Source organism: Carassius gibelio, chromosome B10 (genome assembly GCF_023724105.1).
Source record: "Carassius gibelio isolate Cgi1373 ecotype wild population from Czech Republic chromosome B10, carGib1.2-hapl.c, whole genome shotgun sequence".
In the NCBI taxonomy this organism is placed as follows: Eukaryota; Metazoa; Chordata; class Actinopteri; order Cypriniformes; family Cyprinidae; genus Carassius; species Carassius gibelio.
Genome location: NC_068405.1, coordinates 8296585 through 8320598, shown reverse-complemented (window position 1 = coordinate 8320598; position 24014 = coordinate 8296585). Strand labels below are relative to the sequence as shown.

The following is a 24014-nucleotide window of genomic DNA, read 5'->3' as shown; positions in this document are numbered from 1 at the left end:
ACTGGAACAATTCTTTCATCCTCCATTACTGGCAGCGAGTGGACTATATATTAACGCTAATGATAGTGGCGTACCCTAATGCTAGTATTTCCTGTCACTGTTTAAGCTCAGAGATGAACGCTGCCATCTAGCAGTCGGGATATAAACCCAAAACAAAACAACTGCCATGAATCTTTTATGATTTTATTTTATAATTTATTTTTTTTAAATATCAATATTCCATTTTTGAGAATCGATACAGTATCGCCAAAAAAATTATTACGATGCAGTATTTTCTTATACCCCTAAAAACGATTTGTCATTTATTTTATAAATAACAAATGAGTGCAGATAAATTAAATAAACAATTGATTACTAATGAAATATAAAAATAATAAAATCCTATTTTTTTTTTTAAAAAAGTAGAAAACGTAAAGAGACAGCAAAATGCATCAAAGAGAAAGAAAAAAATTAAGGAAAAGGAAGCAGAGAAGGCACATTTTTGCTTGTCGTGCTTTATGAATAACTACACAAAACCACAAAATCACCAAATATTTGGGTTTGTTGTAAACCTTTATGTATATAAATATTCATTTTATAAACTATGAACTAAATTTAATCATAAATATCTCAATACTAAAGTAACTAAAAAATCTTTTTTTAAGTATTATTATTTATAAAACATTACAGATTCATATATTATAACAAATAATTCTGAGTATTCTGAGCTTCTTTTATTTCTGAGCTTCTTTTTTGGACAACTAGTCAAGCACCCTGTCCTGGATGCAGAACAGATTCAGAAATCCAATCATGTTTCCAAATAAAGTTTTGATAATAAATAATCTCTGAAGGTATGAAAGCGATGCCAACATCTCCAGCACTCTGCTCAAAACGAGGTCTATATTTGTCACAATGAGGAGTGTTATTCCCGCGTCTATCTCCACACATGTGCGACGAGCCAAGTGGGATCGTCAGTAAAGAGGAGCGTGTGGTGATGATGGAAAGAGAAATTCAATTAGCGCTCTCAGACAACTTCTCCCACACAGCTCTCCGCTCTCAATGCTGGAGAAAAGGTCGCTTTCCAGATGAGAATAGCTCCAACTGTTAGATACATGTCAAGCAGACGCCATCTTTGCTAGAGATTTTGATTGGTAAAGGACGATGTAATCTACAGACGCCTCCTTGAGCTCCGCGATCAGATATCATAGAAACGGCATCTTCTGTCATTGAGCCATAAAGCCTATAATTATAAAACGCCACGGACGGAAAATACAAACTACAGTCCTCTGAAGATTCTCTGGCTCACAACTGCTTTTTCAAGACAAACTTGCTCCTTGTCAGATAACGCTCTTCCTGAAAAAAGGCCAACGCCCTTCTGAACGTGTTGTGTCAGAGTTTTGTATGAAAAATGGAAACTTCATCATTCTCAAGGATGAGTTTCAATTGACAAAGCAGTCTGACTGCTTCTTACTTAGGATATCAAGAAGAATCTGCAGGCCAAACCCTAATTTTCTGTTGTCAGCAGCTATAAAGGTCAGGGACGGCATTATTATGAAGTACCAGTAGCCTTTAGCTTTCAGCAAATGCTGTCCCTTCAGCATTATTTAACATGTTTTATAGAGGAATTTAAAAGGACCTGCCATAAAATGTTGAAATAAAATAATTCAGCAGGAAATTAACATCTAAATTCCTTTGCACAACACATCTGTAAGCAGTTTTTAGTTAACTGTCCTTACTGCTTGAATTCTTGGAGGCAGTTAAAGCAGAAGCAAAAGCATATCTGTTGATATTAAATTAAAAGCAGGACAGAAAATATTCCATTTGTGTTTCTTTTGCATTATGGCAATAAGAATTACAGTGAAGTCATGCAAATTGTATCTTAATGCAAAATAAAAAAATATATAAAAAAAGCTTCCTTAAAATAAGAAAGATTTCCTTTAATCAAAAAATAATTGGTTCGTTTCTTTTGATTTGGAAATAAGACCTGGACAAGTTTTGATGGGTTTCATGTTTTATGATTCCTCCATTAGTATGAAATAGATGATGTGTAAATTTAAAAACAAAGACTAGTAAACATTAAAACATTAACTTGCAAAGAACACAATCGCATATTTGCTTCATTTCTGCCTTTGCAGAATTTTAATGTGTTTATGAATTGGACTGCACAGATTCTTTTCTGTGTTCATTCAAATGACCGTGAAAACCCATAAAGACTTCAGTGTGAACGGAGTGAGTGAATTATCAGTGCCAGGCTTAGACATCCAGATGTTCTCCTCAGAGAGTGAGAGACTGCATCTGAACCCAGACAAGCACAGGGATAAAAAAAAAAAAATTAAAAAGATGAAAAAGAGAGCAAGGCCTAAAAATACTCCATGCCAGCACATGAACAAAATCACTAGACTAAAAACACTACATCTTCTGAGATATTTTCCTGAGAAATTGTTTTGGAGGGGTTTATTTATGTATTTTCTGTCTGTAATTCAAGAGGTATTAAAGATAACATTTGTTTATCAATCTTTGAATATGGGTAAAATTCAACAATTTGAACATGGCGTAGCATCAAAGCAACCATCCCTCTGAAATTGAACATATGGGGTCTTAAAGTTAACATACCTCAAGAAATGTTTAAGAACCAAAACCTATTGAGATATCTTTAAGTGAAAAGCATATATAAACTTTGGAAAAGGAATACTTATGGCATGCAGACAGATTTATGCAACTGTGTTAATAGAAGTAAAGAAGATTCATTTCTAGTTTAAAAATTTAGTTTTTCAGACATTCCTCTTTAAAAGCAAAAAACATCAGTTGTATGCAAAGTGGTTCACTACTGTTTTTTGACCACTGAAAATGTGTACAGTTTATTCTTGGAGCCACACTGAGATACCAATATCTCTTTTCTGAGTTGCATGCAAACTTTGGGAGAGGAAATTTTTCCCCTATTTTTGGACTGTCACCATTGGCATATAACACAACAAAGGTTGCTTAAATCAACACATTTTACTAAAAGCCCTTCCAATCTCTTAAAAATAATGCTGCTGCCATCTTTCTGTCAGCAATTCAATATAATAATTTAAATAAACATTATATCAATTAGTGAAATATGTTTTTTACTTCAAATTTAAGCCAAATGTACCATATTTAGGCTACTTTAAAGTTATGGCAACCACAGCATCCCCTTTTTACTGTACATTTCAGATTATTTTTACACTTAACACAGCAATCATTAAAAAGCAGTGTTTCTAAACTGCATTTCTTGTGCTAAATATAGCAGTGAGTTTAAGCGGTGTTGAAGGGAGGATTCAGACGGCACCTGTAAGTTTATTGTGGTTCCCCTACGAAAGGTCAGAGTCGTGCCGCTGGCGTCTGATGTGAAAGGCTCACTAACTCACAAATGATGAAGCCATTCTCCTCTGCCATTCAACACATACAGCTTCTCACCAGGATCCAAGCGCCTTCCATGAGACCAGACGTGTCCTGCAGAGATCTCGCACAGAGCGTTCCAGCCCTGTTTGAGCAATAAGGCGGTACTCTCCTCTGCCAAAGCAGGATTGTTAGCCTCGACTCCCGCAGACAATGGCTTAGCAAAGCTATTATAGCAAAGAGACAGATCTCCCCCTGCCCGAGAGGAAAATAATCCTCAACAGTATGTTTTATCTGACAGATCGGGACTTTTGACCCTGGCTCACCCACAACACTGTTTGAGTGGTATAGTAACACTGGTTACTGAAGGTAGCAATTTGGTGAAGTGCACCAAAAGGGTGGAAGTGTTAAACAGTAGCTGCTCTGAAGACAGTTTTTCAGTCTGTAATAAAACCTATTATCTTGCTGAATGATGTAACTGCCTTTAACTTTTATTGTGGCAGACTATTTCTACACTATTTAAAAAAAGTTTTATCTGTTAATATTATTTAATAGAACCAAGTTAACATGAAAAAAAAAAAGTTAATACATTAACGTTAAATGAATGGGACCTTATTGTAAGGAGCTCCGCATTTTACAACAGATTTTATTCATGAATGCATTATGTATTATAAACCAACAATGTACAAAAAATATTTAATTAAAGTACAGGTGCATCTCAATAAATTAGAATGTCGTGGAAAAGTTATTTTATTTCATTAATTTAAAGGCCTTTTTGCAGGGTACATTTTTCAAGGATTTTTTTGCAATTTGCTTGTTGGTAATAAACATTTAAACTGTTATCTATTGTATTTTATGTTGTTGAATATCACAAAACGGAATATAATACGAAAAAGTAGGTACTATCTTACAGCGGTCTCCTTTCCCCCACAATGCACTGCATTATGTCACGTTGGGGAAAGCCCGCCTTTAGAGCATTGAGAGTGACTAGAGAGACGAGTAGTAGACGAGAGTATTCAGATAGCGCAGATTATAGATAAATAGATAGACAGACAGACAGATAGATATCGACCAACAACGGCCAAAACGCACTCACTTCCCTACAGCACAAGCTTTCCAGCGCAGTTTCCATGGGACAGCACCCACACAGTCACCTGCCAAACACAGCAACAGACACACGGCTACGTTTGCAACAACATTTCACCGGAGGAGGAGATAAATGCTTAGAAATGCCCATATAGCTAGCATGATGCCTTCTATTTCTAGATGACAAAGACAAAGAGAGCTATGATGTCAGATCGCTCTTTCAATAGGAAAAAAATCTCATCATATTTGCAGTACAAACCTTGTCAATGAACTATGAGGGCAAAAAAATAAATAAATAAATAAATACAGAAACAAAATAATCGTTCGTTAATCGTAATCGAGGTAAAATGTTCAATTAATCCAGGTTTTGATTTTAGACCATAATCATCCAGCCCTAGAGTAAAGGGCTAGAGTAAAAAAAAAAAAACAATTCACAAAATTCAAATGTTTTGATGCGGAAAAAACAAGTGATTGTAAAGTCACTGAATTATTTTAATAAATTCAATAAAATTGTTACTTTTTCCATTGCAAGTGTTCAAGATGTCAGAGCTGTCACTTCAAGGAGTTACAATGCACGTGACAAAACATAACTTCATTTTTTGATGAACTATCCATTTTTAAGCTTTGCATTGTCCTAAAGCTGATGAAGTTCATTCAGCTAGTTCATTCACATCAACTTCTTGTTATCGTGAGAGTTTAAACACTACTACTCAAGTCCGGCCTGAACAGCAACAGTGGACCTGAAATCGATAGACATCCCGTCTGAATGGGTCACAAAGAGCACTCTGTTCACCGCTTAAAAACACGCCCCCTGCTTAATATAGAGCTCAAACGAGGGCTATTTCAGCTTCAGCCATCCATTAAACAAGCCAACACTCAGCGTCTGGCTCTCATTTGCCCAAGAGCCAAAATATTTACCTTTGCATGTTCTCTCATCCTGCATTGCGTGCCAAAGAAATCGTACACTGGTTTAACACACACATGCAAGTCAGGCAGAAAAAAGGAGGGGAGGGGGGGTTGGATATTATGTCACTTGACTACTAAAATAAAGACAAATCACCAAATTAAAAAGTGATGCAATAGCCACTAGTGAGGGTTAAGGCTGTACAGATTACAGCGGTTAATCCACTCATGCAGGACACATCTGTGATCTTGAAGTTTTTCACCTGGGAAAAAACGTTGCACATCTAGATATGCATTGCACAAAGAAAGCTAGAGTTAGGAACAAAACAGGAGAAGGGGGGGCTCTTCTGTACATCACCCTTCACACAAATCTGGGCCATGCCCAATTATTTTACTCCTGCAGTTACCATGGAGACTGGCTCCCTCCCACTCCTGGGTGTTAAGAGATGTTGGAGGCCAAGCCTGATGCGCGGTGCAGTTTGTGCCATCACCCCTCTTGTTTTTAACGCAGCTGCCGTCTCCTAACCGCTCCGCTTTACCAGCACAACAGGAAACAGCTGTGAACTCGCTAATAAGCAGAGGATGATGGTCAGTGCCACCTCATTCACTCAGAAATCCATGAGAAGATGAGCTCATCTCGAGGAGTATGGAGTGTGACCCGCAGTGTTAATGGAAATCAGGAAATCTGTTTCAATGGATCCTGGAATTAACAGACATGCTGCATTGCTGTACCAATGCCTGTAACTCTGGAAGATACAATTTTAAAATCCAAAATTGATTCAAATATATTCTCTTTAACAGAAAACACTTTAAGACTTACAAACGGCAATGGCTTCTTCAGACTACAGTGCAGTTCTTCCGGATATTTGTGACATCACAAATTCACTCATTTAAATAATTCACATTAATGCCCATTGAGTTGAACTAGAGAATATGAAGAATCCAGCTTGAACTGGTTGGGCAAAATTGCCACCATAGTTAATATTTAAATATGCAGTAATGGTAGAAGGCGTGTCATTTCCGAAACACTAACCAATCAGAGCACATTTCTTGTTTCAGGAGAAGGAGTTTCAGGGAAACAGAAAATAAACTGGTTTGAGACAGACTTGGAGAAGAGGTGCTGCAGTTAGGGATGCATGATATTATCAGAAAGTTATCAGAATTAGCTAATAATTGTTTAAAATATAAACAGCCCAATATGAAAAATTATGTTATTTACTTAGGGGGCGCTGTTGGCCTACTTGTAAGAAAATTAAAGGAAATACGTTTCTGAATAAATAAAGCAGTAATCAATGTCATAAAATCACAAGTAGGCTTTAAATTTTAAGGTCAGAACTATAGCTTACAGTTCACAAATAAATAAAAAAATCACAAACATGTCATGTTCGACAACTCTTTTGCTTAAGACTGTCCAAAAATGTTAAATCTACAAATAAAATGTTCAGGTTGCCACTGCATCTGTTTGAACTCTGTTTGAAATTTTTTTTAGGATATATTTTGTTCCTAACTTGTATTCTTACCAACTACTTTTTCAACTAGGTATTTATTTTAAATGTAGTTTGTGTAAATGTATTAGTTGAAGTTCCTCATAATTTTTGAGCCGAATAAATGCTGCTGTTATTTTAAAGATAAGTTCAGAATAAGGGTGCGCAATAAATATCGGCCGATAATTTAATGCAGTAAAGCCGGTTATTGAATCAGTGACTAATTCCATTAGGTGTGTGATTTCACATAGAGCAACTGTTACTACACAGAGCCGTTGTTAACTGACAAGCTGTGCAAATTCACCTTCATTATCAGCTTGAAATTGTGCAGCTTGTCAGTTAACAACGACTCTGTGTAGTAACCGGCTTTACTGACGAGATGTGCAATACATATCGGCCAATATTTATCGTGCACCCCTAGTTCACAACAACATTTATATTTATTTGGCACACACACACACACAAATGTAAAATATCGTAATTATGGTGACATTATTAGATTTTAAATTTACATGAAATAAAATAAATGAGAAACATTTTATTTACATTTATTATTTATTTAGATCAATGTATATTTAAAAACACTGACATCAAGATTTAACTACACATTTCACACGAACAAAATGACAAAATGATTTTTTTTTACGAAATAAAATGGGATGAATTTGCATGAATGTTTCAAATGACCAGTTTCACTAAAAAGAAACCAGTTTCCGAACTCTTTTAATGTTAACTAACACTATACTGCTACTTGTTGGAAAGATTTATTACTGGAGAAACTACACTTTTACGAAAACCAATTAGTCAGTCACAGTACAACTTGTTAATTAAGTAGCATTCACTACTAGGGGTGTAACGGTACGTGTATTCGTACCGGACCGTTTCGGTACAGGGCTTTCGGTACGGTGCATGTGTTTACCAAATGACGGAATGCAATATTTTGTGCGCAGAAAATAAGTAAATTTTCGTGTTTCCAAACAACCATATTAAGTGACGGAAGTCTCCGCGTTCAGCGCAAATCCCGCCCTGCAGCTGATTCTAATAAGGCCGGCGAGACACTGGATGCTTGGGGCAGGCGTCTCATGGCATGTCCGTTTTTAATTCGGCTCCCATGTTAACAGGTTAGAGCTTGCAAACTGCCTGCGTGAGCCGCGCGCGCATCTCAGGCGCGGCTCGAGCCGCGCGGAAAACGCGTGCATGCTAGAAATAGAACCGACGCCTATTTTTCACACGACACGCAAGCGTGTTGGAAGCGTTTCCAGGCAAAATAGAATAGGAAAATATGTTTATATGTCATTTTGTACACAAATACATATTAATTCATGACACTTTGATGTTTGAAAGTCTATAGGTTGACACAAATTCAGATATAAATGTAATTTTCAAATATTGCACCTGTCAAACATAGTCTATTTTGCCGTCAATACTGTTGACGGTGTCCTTTATCAGTAGGCTTTATATTTATGCTCAACATGAAGTATAGATATTGTTGTCATGAAGACAAGAGCCTGGTCTGTCAGCGGTCTCCCTGTCACCTACAGCAGCTGGCACGGCACGGTTCTGGTGAAGCAGGCCTACAAGCTGGGATTGGTAATGCTGCACTGTAATCATAGTTATTTATTTATATTTTTCATTATATTTTATTATATGATATTGGTTTGAGACAGAGTATTTTATTTAGTGGAGAACTTTACAGCAGTATTTTATTTCTTATTCTTTTTTTATTTTATATATATTTTATTAAAAAGCATTTTTTTAAAAAGAGTGTATAGTAATAAATAACCTGCAGTTTAATGTTTGCATTTCTTTCCCTTACTGTACCGTAAATGAACCAAACCGTGACTTTAAAACCGAGGTACGTACCGAACTGTGATTTTTGCGTACCGTTACACCCCTATTCACTACTTTTAGTTTTTATTATGCATTAAAATTATATATAAGGTTTCCAGAAAAGTAAGAGCGACTGTCTCTTCCATGATTCTGGTACTTGACACGGGCATTACCAGCAGAAAGCAGGAGATAACTAAAGCCTGTAATCAGCTTAACATTAAAGGCTTATAATCAGTGCCTCTGTGTCCTAAGCCGCTGCTGAGACGCTACCGAGGTCCACACAGGACCAGAGGCATCTCAGGCCACATGCACACGGTCAGACATTTCTGATTTCTGTGGTGCACTGTAGTTCTGACAAATTGATATATGCCGCCAACTCTGCACAGTCTGGCTGGGTATTCAAGTTAACGCAGTCAGTTAGGTCTTAAATAAATGTTAACAGCCAGGAATAAAGATAAAAATCGAATGGGTGTCAAAATATTAAATCTGTGCATTAGGCCTTCAGTGTAAACGCAGCCCCTGTGACCTCTTGGTGAAAGAGGAGGTTAGTAATAACGATCGAGGTTTACATCAGTTCAGACTCAGATCTCCAGAGACTGCACCATCTTCTAAGAATATTGCTGAGAGAGCATCAGCTGACAAAGGCAATTTGTGCATGTATGCGAATGTGTGTGTGCAAGCTCGCATTTTTTTAATGTGTGCTTATTGCCAGTGTATCTGATCAGTTGCACTGCTATCTTGAATCGTCACGTGGAGCAATGTTTGCCACGTTGCAGAATGGCTGACAGAATACCAACATTTTAAAGTGGCATTTGACTTCTCATAGCCAAGGTGTCTTTTTGTTTTTGTTTTTTTATATAGGTAACTAACTAGTCCTTCATCCATTCCCCATTCACCACCACCTCATTATTCCCATACAAAATAGACAGTGACAAAATAAGATAAAGAAAAAGGTTTTCTTATTATAATCTCTTGTAAAAATAACTCCAACCAAAAGGCAAAGTGGGTCAGAGAATTCCCAAGGTAGTGCAGAGAGGCAGCCAGTCGTATCACGGCAGAAACAGCGCTCAGTGCTCAGTGCATCCCAGCTGCAAAAAATTATATATAAGTTTTGCTTATTCAATTAAAATTAAGCAATTAGACAGTTCTTGACCATTGAAAACCCAAAAATGCTAATTTGGTCATTAATTACCCTAATGTCATTCCAAACCTGTAAGAACTTAATTTATCCTCAGAATACAAATTAAGATATTCTTGATGAAATCCGAGAGATTTCTAACCCTACATGGACAGCACTGCAACTACCACATTCAAGACCTAGAAAGACATCGTTAAAATAGTCCATGTGACATCAGTGGTTCAACCGTAATTTTATGTAGCTACAAAAATACTTTTTGTGCGTGAAAAACAACAATAATGACTTTAATTTGTGTTGTGAAGATCAACAAAGGTTTTGGCACTGTGGAACGACATGAGGGTGAGTAATGAATGACAGTATTTTCATTTTTCGGTGAATTTACCCTTTAAACTGTGCAATCCACATAAAGAAAGTTTAGTTAATCCATAAGAGTTGTAAATAAATGATTAAATCTTTAAATTTAAGATTTAAATTAACTAAAACTGTTTATGGTGGCTACAGATCTGGGTATCCACAAGAGCTGCAGTCACATTGTTAAATCCTCTGCTCACAGTGAACTCAAAAGAAATGGCTAACGTGTATTTACCCTCTTAAATCAATTACAGGTGCAATAACAGAGCTGCTGTTTATCTTGCATTGCTGTTCACATCCAGCGTGTTTGTTTATTTCCCTGAGAGTGACAGGCAGTTGAAGACTCCAAGACTGGGAGCGGGTCAAAATTAGCAGCAGCTGACAAGCTATCCACTGTGACGCAATCAGGATTCGACCTGGAAAAACGAAGGGCTGCAGCCATGTTTACTGCTCTATCTCCAGATGATTCAACAAGCTAACAAAGCTAGCCCGGCTGCTGCCACAAACGTTAAGCCTGATCAGTGAATACTAATCAAGAGAGACTTAAAAGTCATCCAGCCAGGATATAACATCCACTGCACAGATTAAGGGTGTCCCTGTGGGGTCAGTCAGGTGCAGAGCATCCTATGCATATACAGTAGGATTGTGTAAAACAACTTATAGTAGAAAAAAAAAAAGAAAACCAGCAAATGGTGTTTCTCTGTGTAAAGAAGTAATCTACCACAGATAACCCAATCATAAGATCCCAATTGTTAGGTACCACCCTAGAGTCGTCTTCTGCTTTTTTGTGCATGGATGAAGAAATACAGACAAAATTACATCAAAATGCACATTTTGGCGAATATCCTTGTAAACACAGTCAGTTAGACATGTCTTAACGTAAACGGTTCAGAAAGAAAAGGCATGTGTATCAGTATATTAAATCAGTGCTTTGTTCTTAAAGTGAAAGCAAACTAATAATAAATCTAATACATTCAAAGAAAAATACAAGTGCTCACTGCTCCTGGCTAAATAACCTTTGTAACCTAAAACAATTATATTAAATTTATTCAGTGAAGACTGCAGTTATTTTACATGTAGTCATGTATTTTACATTTCTGTAGCATACCTTAAAATGCATTTTAGACTGAGCTGAAAAACCGAGACTTAGGTCTCTGCAGAGCAAAAGTGGCCGTTTATCACCTTGTGGGTGTTTCTAAATCATGCAATCTAAATGATCCCCCTTACCCAACCCCAGCCCTAAACCTTAATGTCACTATGACGTCAACCAATCAGGTATCATGGTGTAAAAACACCCTGATCTGGTAACTCAATATACTCCTGTATTGAATCGAATTGTATCGTATAATTTTTATAGGTATCGACAAATATCGTATCGCTGGTAATGAGAATCAATATCGTATCATGATGAACCATCCGATTTACACCCCTAATGTTAACCACACAAACATTTTTGACATTTTAGCAATGTTGAACTAATTATGCAAATGTGTTACTTCATAACGTACAGCCGTAACAGAATATGATCACGTCATTTAAAAATGTTTAGATTATATAAATTTGTATTTGCTTAGTGCTAACAACAAAGGAGAAAGTATTATAATGTTTGCCTTTCTAATACTAATAGACCTAATATAAAATAAATCATTATAACACTTTCTATATACATTAATGCCTTTGTTTAACCATTCTATCTGATTATTAGACGGACTTCTATTTGTATTAGACAGAACTGTTAATGACAACGACAAACAGGAGAGAGTGTGAGCACTGTGTGTGCTCAGGTGCTGCTGCGCCATCAAAATAAAAGTCCCGCCTCGAACACATCAGCAAAGCAGAAAAACGTATTGGCCGATGTCGATATTTGAAAAACGGCAAATATCGGCCGATATATCGGTCAACCACTATTAGTAATACTATAATTATATTGAGTAATATATTTTTCACAATTTATTCAAGTTATTCATATTGTAATAGTCTTTTGCAGCTTAATATTTACAGATAATACCCTATATCGCATTTTGATTTAAGTGTACTGACCTACTTTTGATTTATTCAAAATTTGCAAAATTCTGTTCCATTCTGCGTTATACAGTAAATTCCATTATAACGACTGAATTGTTTGATTCTCTTTGATTCACATTGTGGAAATCATAGGGCCCATATGTATCCTTAGAACAGTCACTGTCACTCATGTCGTAGTAAAATTGTCATCTCCCATTGAAAATTAATGACTTGTGGTCACCTTGACATTGAAAATCACTGTCAGTCCTTTCAATTTCCATCCCTCAAGACCCTTAGGCAGCTTTTAGCTCTGGCACTGTCCTCCAGTGTCCCAGTTCACCTTGGCCTGAAAACATCACTGCACAGAGGATCCACTCAAAGACTAGTGTATGCCTGCATATGTGTGAAAGGAAGATGGTGAGAAATCCCTGGGATTTTTCAAACCCAGGAAAAGAAGATGGATATGTAGCACAGGGTGTCCCTTGGCGAAAGGGAGATTTCCAATTACTCACTGCTTCTGAGAGCTTAGCAGGTGGCCACAGCTATGAAGAGCCATGAGAGAGTTAAGAAATAAAGTCTCTGAGAATGACACCCTCAGGACGGAAAATGCTTTTTGGAGTAAATCGATATTCAAGAGCCAAAAAAGGAGTCCAGCTGAGAGATGGAAGGTAGAAATCATTATCGTAATGAAGAACAGCAGGTGAGACTGTGTTCGGTGGACAACGCTGGCTTGCGTTAATGAGCACTGTGGAAAGTTCAGGCTGGACAGATGTTACAAGAGGTTCGGGATGTCATTAAAGAAGAATCATTTTGTGCATTCTCATTAAACTCACCCTTTTGTCCTTTCATTTTTCACTGACACATCTAAATGTTGTTGTTTCAAGAAAGCAATTAAACAACAATTGCAACAAAGCTAAAAGGACCTCGCTATTTGCATTAATCTCTCTCTAAATCTGTCTCGACCTGTGAGTCCAATAACTTTCTGTTCATCTTCCAACACAAGTTTCCATCACGCTCTACTTTCTACATAAGAAAAAATATATATATTTATATATAAGAGTGTTGATTGTTATATTTAAAAATAAATAGTAATTAAATTTAAGTTAGTGTTCTGTTGTTAATTGTAATCTTACAGTAATGTAAAAGGGCTCCCTAGTTTAGGGAATAAGCAGGTCGATTTTTAATTTATCCCTAAGAAAGGTTTAATTATAACCGAATTTATTTAAAGAACGGTTATTATTAAAACATTTTCGTCAAATGCCAAAACCAATGTACATTTACACCCCTATAAGAAATGTACTGGTTTATTAAAAACATGCTGCAAGTCATTCAGAAATTAGTCTACAAACAGTATTTTATAAGATTAATTCTGCCACCTTACACTACACACACACACACACACACACACACACACACACACACACACACACACACACACACACATTTGTTTCATACTGGAATTCTTGTAATGGGATGTTATAATAGACACATCCCTGAAAGCCTGGTCTTTATTTATAACTCATCCACTTATGACTTCAACACACCCACATGCCACACAAATCCAGAACTGCGCAACATTACCAATTACCCTTAATGAACAGACCGACAGTCATTACAGGGCTTTCAAAAGCCACCGCGGCTGTTCTGAGAACAGTGAATAAGATCGCTGTCAGATAAGTGCAGTTCTGTCACAAAAGTACAATCCAGAGCGAATCACTTCCTACGGTTAAATCTGCCAGCTTAATTCTCACAACAATAACTCACACACGCCACTGTGGGGTAAAAAGAACTAGGCAGAACTGTATCACGGCACAAAGGAACAAACGCAATAACCCTCACTTGTCTTTATCAATATTCTGCTCACTCGTCGTTTATAGACTAAACAGAGGTCTCCTTTCATTCGTCTAATAGTGTGTCCGGCAAACACACCAGGCACAGTCTAATTGGTTAATTCTCAGAAGAAGCAAAGGGGTGACGACCATCAAGGCAGAACAAATCAAAGTACCCTACACCCCCTCCTCCTTCCTCTTCATCTACCCTTCCCTTTCTCTTCCATCTCTCCGTCACTCATAAAACTGGCCTGGCGATGTCACCGTGCTGGAAACCTCCCTTATTAAATTACGCACACTATCAGATGGGGAAGCACTCTGCCTTCCAGCCTTTAATTGAATATCTATATCAGTTTGACAGATTTTTTTTTTAACAAGGAGGTCAAATGGGGATTAATTGCTACATGCAATAACATTCAAGTGACCAGAGCTCCATTCAAAAAATAAAAAACCTATATGTACATAGACAGCAAAAAATAACAATAGTATGTATCCTTAACCGTATGCAATTCTACAAAGCACTGCAAAAAAAATGCTTTTTGATTCTGTTGTGCTCTAGCTGTTTTTAAGGCTAAAGAGTAGATATTTGAGAGTGGGTTTTGGAAGAGATACTGTCACACCATATGAATCTTACAATCTGTAAATCTTATCAGGCCAATAAAAACACAGGTGTTTGGAGAGAAGCAGCTAGTTCATCTTACTGATAGAAACAAATGTGTATCCTGAAATACTCCGCTTTCGCCGAATAAGTTTAGACTAAATCCATGGAGGATTTTGTGTGTTTGTGATAGTCCTACAGAGACAGATATTATCCTTGAAGCCAAGTTCTGCTTCATTCATCACTTCAGATTAAAATGTATTTACAGTACCTCACTATTATTACTACAGTAGTTTAAACAAACACCCAAGGTTTATGCTTTGCAGCGATTCATCCTGCTATGGGCATGAATTATATCTTAAAAGGCAATGAGAGAAGCACAAAAAACATTTTCTTATTCACAGGCTTGTGTTCCAAATAAAGTTAAGATCTGCACATTACTCCAAGATTCAAATATTAACAAGAGCATAAAATACATTTTTTCCCATATAAGAAGGATTCCATGTGAGACAATATTTTCCTTAAAAGATTAGATTTGGTACAAATATAAGAGGAACTGTTCCCAGATCAACGTTTAATTCGCATGTGTGCCAAACTCAAATCAAAAGCAGCAGCACATGGTTTCCTATAAACGCTAATCATCTTTTATAATGTAACATTTCTTATTTTATAGCCTCTGTGGGTCAGATACTGATTTGTTTAGTTCAGAGTGTTTAGAAATGCTGATGTTTCATTGAATATATGTATGTGTGTGTCTGTCTTCAGGGACTGGCGACCCACTGTGTGTGTGTGTGTGAGTGTGTCTCTCTCTCTGACTCTCAGATGCCTTACAAGGCCATTCCTTCCCTGTGCCTGTGTTAGATCTGGTTTCTGCTCATCCCTGGATCCATTTCCGCTGCTGCTGTCGCCACATCAGCTGCTTTAAAAACACACACGCACGCACATATACACAGACCGTCTGTTGACACAGCGCAGGGCACTTTTCCATTGCACACCCCCTCAGGAGCACCAGTCCCATTGTGCCCTTGCACTCAAGATCTAGTGTACACTTGTACCCTGCTCTCCACTTGCTCCCTTTGATCCCAAAATGGACAAAACTTTTCAGACAAGGGTTTACCAAATGTTGTTTTGAGATCTTTTGCAGAGGTGCAGCTTAGCAGATTGGACAGCTAACAATTACTAGGGTCCTATCATTTCTGCGATGCAGAAAAACACGGATGGAAACCAGTCATAAAAAAATGGAATTAACAGAATTTTCCAAATTTCAGATGAATAAATCAAAAGTCAATGCATTTAAAACTAAACACAATATGGACTAGTGTCTGTGAATATTACTTAAGGAAAACAGGCTACTTTTTAAATGTAAATTCTGCATGTTCTGCGTGTTTCTGTATGATTGAATGGTGCTGACACACGGTTTCATTTTCTGCACACAAACTGAAGTGCACGGGACGCTCGCTGTGTTTCTCTGCTGCCTCAATATAGGAGTACTTGAAAACAAACCATCTAGAACTGCTCTGAGAGTCACTTCATGAGCATTTTACCATTTCTTTTGAGAAAACCTATCAACACATCATATACAAACAGAAACTCAAAAGGTCTTCAGAGCAACCCATCCAAAAAAAAAAAAAAAAAAGTATGGTCTAACTTGAAGAAACTGAGACAGAAATATAATACTTAAATGTAATGATAATACTAACTACTAAGATTATTTTTAAGGAATATTTGTCAGAAGTATTATTTACCAGAATATATTTACAAGACAAATGTAAATACACAACACTGTATTTCTTATATAAATAATAATAATAAAATACTAAAAATAAATTAGAGATGCTTTTGATTATTAATATTCAATGAAGCGATTAAAATATAATCCAGGAAATTTATGAAAAACACAGAATTTACTAAAATAAAAAAGCTACGACAGGTATGTCATAGAGCCTTAAGATTTAATTAGCTAAAATTAATAAATTGCTTTTATGTAAATTTCATGATTTTAATTAATTAGACATGCTTTTTTATTTTATTTTATATTATTTAACCATAAAATCAGAAAAAATGTTAATGGAAAAAATTGGATCCAGAGAGAGAGAAAAAAAAGAATTTTGCTGCAACTAAATGTAAAGCGCCCCAGAAATTATAGAAATATATTATTTTATATTAAAATGTTTGCAATGCATTGCATTAAAAATGTGTTCATGGGGAACTGAGTTCAAGTCTGGGCTGGGTCATATCTTTTACTCGCCCCCTTTTCTCTCTCTGTTCTTCACTGTCAATTCTCCACCATGCGGTCCAATAAACGGCAAAAATAAATAATAAATCTGCAGCTTTCTTTGTAGTTGCCTTGCTGTTTGCTAGATTCTAAATTTGTGCTACATGCCAGTTCTTTTATGGGATTTTTCACCTCTCCTCATTCATCAGATGGAGTTAAATTCGGCAGCCAAGATGCAACCAAGTCACCTGCCAAATTCAGTTGGCACAGTGGGACGCAATGCCCATAACTGGTTGCTGCTCAGTTATTACCAAACCAGTGATGAACAATGTACAACTGATAATGCTGCTCACAGTAATCCTCAAGTAGTGGGAACCTTGTTTAAAATACTTCTCTTTTTTGAAAAAAGAGCTTCTTCCTTTCTGTTTGGTTCTTCCTTTCTCAAACACTCTCACCAGAAAGGCTGTCTTTGTCATGCAAACAGCAAACAGTAAATCAGACGTCCTGATGGCAGCGGTGCCAGACGGCAGAGGGGTGGATGGTGTGGTGTGAGGGCTCAGGAGGAGGAAGTGGGCTTTGGCTTGAGTCGAGCTCAAATTCCCCCTCTGTTAGCAATGTCAGATTTTCCCATCAGCTCAGAGAGCAGGCCAAGAATAGATCTGATCAGTTAGAGAGCGAAGGAGAGAAAAAAGGTGGAAGAGTGAGAGAAAAAGAGAGACAGGTGAAGAAACACTCAATCAGGTGGATATCACCTCATTCTGTCAATATCCTGCAAACCTATATTTGGCACGATCTGCATTTTTTTTTTATATGCACACAACAGATCTGATGATATCTGAATATGTTCTCTATAATTTAGCAAGTGTAAACAGTTTAAGAAATGTATTCATCTATATTTAACACTGGAAATGAATGACTTTATAAATAATGACAAATTAATTCATCACAGCCATAAATGCAGTATTTTGGCAGGTTAAAGAGTTCAAGTTGTTCAATTTCCAAGATTTTTCAAATAATTTCTGGACGTTACATTTTTAAGTCATTTCATATAGACTGCAGCTATGTTTAACCCCTTCACTGTTATCTAAACATACATTATGTTCAAATGTCTGAAGTCTGATCTTTTTTAATCAAAAGATATTTACAGTATACTAATGTTGCAAATTTGCAAAAGATTTCCAGTTGAAATAAATGCTTGTTCTTCTGAACTTTCAATTCATCAAAGAATCCTGAAAAAAAAAAATTATCAAAGTTTCCACAAAAATGAGAAGCAGCACAACTGTTTTCAACATTGATAATAATCAGAAATGTTTTTGAGCAGTAAATCAGTATATCAGAATGATTTCTGAAGGATCACTGAAGACTGGAGGAATGATGCTGAAAATACAGCTTTGATCACAGGAATATATATATATATACTTTAAACATTCACATGAAAGATAATTTAATTATAATAATATTTCACAATTTTACTGTATTTTTGCTCAAATAATAGCTACCCTGCTGAACATGAGAGACTTATTTCATTCTACAAATGTGACTACAAACTTTGTGAATAAAAAACTGCACTAAAAAGCCTCCCATGTAAAACTCTAGAAATGAACCCATATTAAATTTGGTTTATTATTAAAGCAGAGAAAGTGTGATTGAATGCACCAATCTGTAATATCAACCAAAACATAAGGATTATAAATTAATCCTTTATAATTATAAAACAAAAAGATTATAAAACATAAAAAAAAATTCTTTTTATTTGCATTAATGTGCACAATAAGATCAGGAACATGCATTAAGAAATTAAACACGGTCAGATTTGATTTGATTTTGATTTTAAGATTAACCCGAGATTGAACATGGAGGGATGTTAGGAAAGCATCAAAGAAAGACGACAAATTCATAATCATATTCATTTTGCCTATCCAAATCCCTGGAGGCACCCAGCATGACCTAACGATGGTGGAAAGTCAGCTACATCTGCCACCGTCGGCTCCCTCTGCCCTCAGGACACGAAGCACACAAAACTCTTTAATAATTATTCAAGAACTAAACCCCTGCAACAGGCCGTGAGAGTCAAATTCAGGCCTCTATGGGACATAACAGAGAGACAAAGAGTGAGCAGAGACAAGACACATCCACCCTTTGACCTCCAGAGCATCTGTCATCGCTTCTCTGAGCTGAATACACCTTCAGGACGATTGAAGATCAGTTTCACCGACTCCTCTTGAAGGGAGACTGCACAACATCAGTCTCCTATGTCACACTGTACAATAAAAATCTTTAGACTCTATAACCAACACTGTACGTTCAACACAATGAACATCACTAGGTAATACGCACTGCAGTTTATATCTGTGTTCTCATACTTTTATTTTGGCACAGACAGCTTGGAACCAGACAGAAATGAAAAATAAATAAGTTTCAACTTGTCTCTATCTCTCAAGGGAATTCGGTCCTTACAAACAAGTGCAATCTTTCGCATTTCAACCTGAGGCAATATGTGATAGCCACAAGCAATTTTCAGCCAACGTGCCAAGCTATTTCCAAAGCATTTCAGATGCTGGGCTCACAGCAGTGCGTGTATCTGACAGAGAACAGTTGTGTGTATGTGTATGTGTGTGTGTGTGTGTGTGTGTGTGTGTATGAGAGAGAGAGAGAAAGAAGCAACGCATGAGCTGATCGCACAAGGAAACATGCATCAGTTACGCTCTTTGTTCTTGTGAAAGGAAAGTGGATATTCAGGACCGCACATATCACACACCAACATGATTATGGAAGCCATAACCTCACTTCATCATACCTGTGTAACAAGTTCATCTAAGAAAGATTCAAAAACTGAATTATGTAATTATTTTCAAATATTTATATTTTCCAAAAGAATATATGTTATTGCAGTTATGATTTATAAAATAATTTCATAACTTGGTGTTAGCCAACAAAGTAATGAAAAAAAACGATCTGGTATTTATTATTACAGTAGTAACTATGGTATTTTGCCATTATTTTTTCTTACTTTTTCCAGTGTTTAATTTATTCATATATCTATTTTTATATACGATATATTATATTAGATTATCTTTATATTTGTATTAATATATTTAGTAATGTCCATTATTTTTTCTTTTTCATTTGTTTCCAGAAAAATAAAGTAAAAAGAGTTTTCATGGTCGTGGGAATGCTGTTGTTCCTATGGTAAACGTTTTAAGAAAAACATCAATAGTACAGTTTAGGGGGCGTATTTTAACCAAACAGAGCGGACGATAGTTCCCACAAAACCCCACAGGCGTAACATTTGCGCTATTAGTCTATATTAAAGTATCTTTTCACTCAATCAATCAATTTCACTATCACTTCTCGGCTTCAGTCGATAATCCCCGAAAGAGACCATATGAGTTCAAATGAGTCAGACGAAGTCGACTCCAGAACAGTTTGGACCGATTCATCCAGTTCGCGGGTGAATAGCACCAATTGTTTATGTGAACCGATTCAAATGATTCGTTGAAAAGATCCGAACGACTCGTTCACATCGGCAGTACAGTGTAGATGGGGGTTGAAACTGCGGAAGTCCCTCTACAAGACACCTGCTACAAGATCATCATCATCAACCCCGAATAACCGACTCTACATATCGGTGTCTATTAGAAAAAGATAATGAATAAACCCACATCTTTAACACACAGCCTACATTAGCCACTGACACTTTAACTAATACAAATAAAACAACAACGAGATTCTCTTCTAACCACTCAAAAAGAACTAACGTTACCGTGCAGTTCATAAAACACCATGAAACTTGTGACAACAAACAAGTCTATATGAGAGGGTGAGAAGCTCTTTTTTAGTGTCAGAGAAAGAGAAAGTAACTTTTTTAAATCAAACTTAACGCAACCGCTGAACCAAAAGAGTCTCAGACGCGTTTGTGCGCGAATCTCACAGAGGAAAACCCTACAAACACTAGCTCAGAAAGACTCAAAAGCGCTACTTACTGGTGAAAGAAGAAATGTTTAATAATCCAAACGTAACCTCAGTGTGTACGAGTCGAGGTACAGATCAATATTGTAGTTTCAGCAGGACTCGCACTCCGCCTGCTGCCTCTCACTCACGTGCACTGAAATGAATGAGGAACGCGCAGACGCGTGAACGAGCACAATTCATTATTCACGCGGAGGACAAGTTTCCCAACATCGATCTTGTGTGGTTATCACCTCAATGTCTGTTTTATGTGAAATATTTACGGGACATACATACATAAATATACACACACACACATATACATATACACATACATATACATATATGTGGACTGTATGTAATGTTAGTAATGTAATATAATATTGATTAGGCTACTCCTGTCACTACAGGAATTTATTTGTGAAATACACACAAGCTACAGTGTATCTCTAAGATGCACAGTATCCATAAACTACCTAAAAGAAAAATAATACAATTTATTTAAAAGTGTAAAAAAAAGGTGTGGGATTTTAAGAATCGACAAACATAACTAAAAGTGTTGATTTCTCTAGGATATGTAATTCAGTTGTGCCCCCGAGTGCTCAAATTGTGTGAACCCACTCTATTACATTCAGTTTAGAACCTATTTGTCCGTATAAAAATACACTTTCAGATGAAAACACAAGGGGTTTTTAGACTAGTCGTAGATTAATCGAGAATGACGAATTTTAAGAATTCCTCAATATAGGTCAACTTTGCCCCAAAGATCACAGGTGGGTGCAGGTTTTACAGGAACACAGAGAGCGTTAATGCAAACAAACCACTGCTTCACACACTTCTCAATGCCGCTGCTATTGCACAACAAAAATCACACAAATGAACACAACCAAAGTTTTCGTTGTCTAAGCGTCTCAAATAAAACACTCTCACATAACAGCTCAGTGTTTGTTTCTCTCCTTCAGCCCCAGATACAGCCTTTTAAATTATTCAACAACAGCAGAAGCACCAGCACAACCTCACTACCAAATGCAGCATCTGAAAGCGCGAGGTGAAGTTAAATGCATGCGCGTGCATGTAATTCCTCCATCTAAAAGCCGATACTAGACCCAGCGTCCGAGGAGCGACTGCATCGCATTGCCAGAAAGCACCAAAGAAAGCCACGACGGCATTTGCAGGTAAAACTATGGATCGCTTTAGCTGATGGATGTGCCCGGTTCCGAAGATACTGTACATTAGCTAATACCAGCAGCACGGATGATGTCCTGCACGAGCACAAGACACAACGCGATACGCTTTAAACCCATCTGCGCGTCCCTTTCGCACCGCACGAACATAAAGAGTCCCGAATGAGATCAATTACCGTGGTCTCGTTGTCCGTACTCCTCCGCTGGACCGATATACCTCCAGTCAAGTGTTTCTTTCTCCGGCGGTCTCCCTATCTGCTTTCTAACTGTCTCAAGTATTTGGACCACGGGGCACGGGCGCGTTCACGTCATGATATGCGCGTGCTCTAATTGGAGGGCTGCTGCTCTGCAACAACTGATACAGTGTTACAGTGTTTCACCTGCCAAACATTGCTGTCTTTCCACTTCATAAGCCTTAAGACTTAAGTTTATCTGTGGAAATTATCCGGATAGTATGTATATTCAAAGGAAGATCCCTTACCATTTTTTTTTCATTTGTTTAGTTTTTTTATTATCAAATATTACCAGTACACTATTATATATATAATATGTGGATTGGTTATTAAGAATGTAGACGTAAACTGAGGAAAAATATGTTTTGAATATGTTTTTAAACAACTACAGTGTATTTCAATTCACAATTTATGAAATGACTGAAATTATACAAATAAAATTGTAATCTAATGCTAGGACACTTTCATCTTCTTGCAGCTTGCTCAGCGGTCTCAGATTCACTGTTCTTCTCATTGTTGACAATGCACAGCTTGTCAAATAGCTATATAACAATCCAGTAAGGTGAGTGACTGCCGAGATGCACAATGACTTTAATGTTTCTCAATCAGCTCCCAGACAAGCGCATGAATCTGATCATAATCCAATCAAAAGTATGAAAATGTGTGCATTGAGAATAAATCAGTACTGTGATTGTTCAAGTATAGGGAAGGCCAGTATAGTGTAGTAGAGTAAAGTCTGGCTCTCAGAGTTCCTGTAAGAGCAGTCCTTTGGAAAAACAGCTCTTTGGCTGTTTTAAAACAAAGCTGGTCTCTCCAGATGAACAACATACCAATGACACAGTCTCCACACACGCATACACACCACTTACAGTGTTTCAATTCCTGTTCATTTAAACTAGGCTGTGTTTCTGTGAGTCTCTGCTTACGCACAAGAATAAAAGAGCATACTGTCCTGTAAGAACAAACACTTTTGTTGGGATTTCATAAAATAAAATTAAATATAATATAACTCTCCATTAAAGAGACACAGTAGAATAACATAATGCCCCCAGTCATCTATATAAGAGGTGACATAACCTAATAAGCATGCATGTTTTTACATAAATGCATAAATTAGTGAGCTTCAACCTCCAGTATTATAATTTGATTACACCAGATCTTCCCTCTGCAGTTTATCAACTCGGCATCATAATGTACTATGCGATAAAATGAAGACGACTACTCAACTTATAGCTACCATTATCATTCCACTTGGGGTGTCCCCGACTAAGGATTTTCATGGTCAAATCTGAATTTTCAAATTTTGCCGATATTACCGATAGACCAATGCTACTTTTGCGTCATCGAAGGATAACGCCCCTTTTTTTGGGGAAAACAAACGGATTCCCCTGATACAGAACTCGCTCTAATTTCTTGATAGCAAAAATGGCAGTAACATACACTCTCTCTTTGCGGGCAGAGGACCGTGAGAGGTATTTAAAGAAGCTACTGGATACGGTGTTTACAGAGGTTTCCCTTTGAAATGGTCGAAAACTGGATTAATAACCCCACGCAGTGGCCAAATATGGACATCTAACGTTACCATTATCCCGTGGAATCACCATTTAGCCTATTTTTGTCATTAACATACTCACGATGAGTATGTAAGACAATGAGGCCATGTCAAGAGGAGTCGGTGGTTTACTTGGATCATATTTCACTTGATTTAAGCTATTGACAGTTTTGTTGTAGTTAGAAATACGAAGCTGCTAGTAGCTACGTGATTAACGTTAGCTCTCATTAGGCATGCTACCTTGGCTGTTAACTGATTTTAAGTTTGAAATATTCGCAGGCTAGGACTAAACAATATAAATATTATACAATATCTGTTTG

The 24014-nt window shown here is 36.9% G+C and overlaps 1 protein-coding gene across 6 annotated transcripts in view; it reads right to left on the bottom strand.

The window, feature by feature from the left end:
- The window catches only part of LOC127966629 (spermatid perinuclear RNA-binding protein-like), an 80005-nt gene extending 57761 nt beyond the window's left edge, over positions 1-22244 (bottom strand). For 3 of the 6 annotated variants that reach the window (XM_052567759.1, XM_052567757.1, XM_052567762.1), the window contains exon 1: positions 20761-20924. The gene's annotated coding sequence lies outside the window, so the exon portion shown is untranslated. Of the gene's footprint in view, positions 1-20760; positions 20925-22085 lie in introns of those variants that run through there. The other 3 variants (XM_052567758.1, XM_052567761.1, XM_052567760.1) reach the window with 3 other exon arrangements.
- Between the last annotated feature and the right edge of the window lie 1770 nt (positions 22245-24014).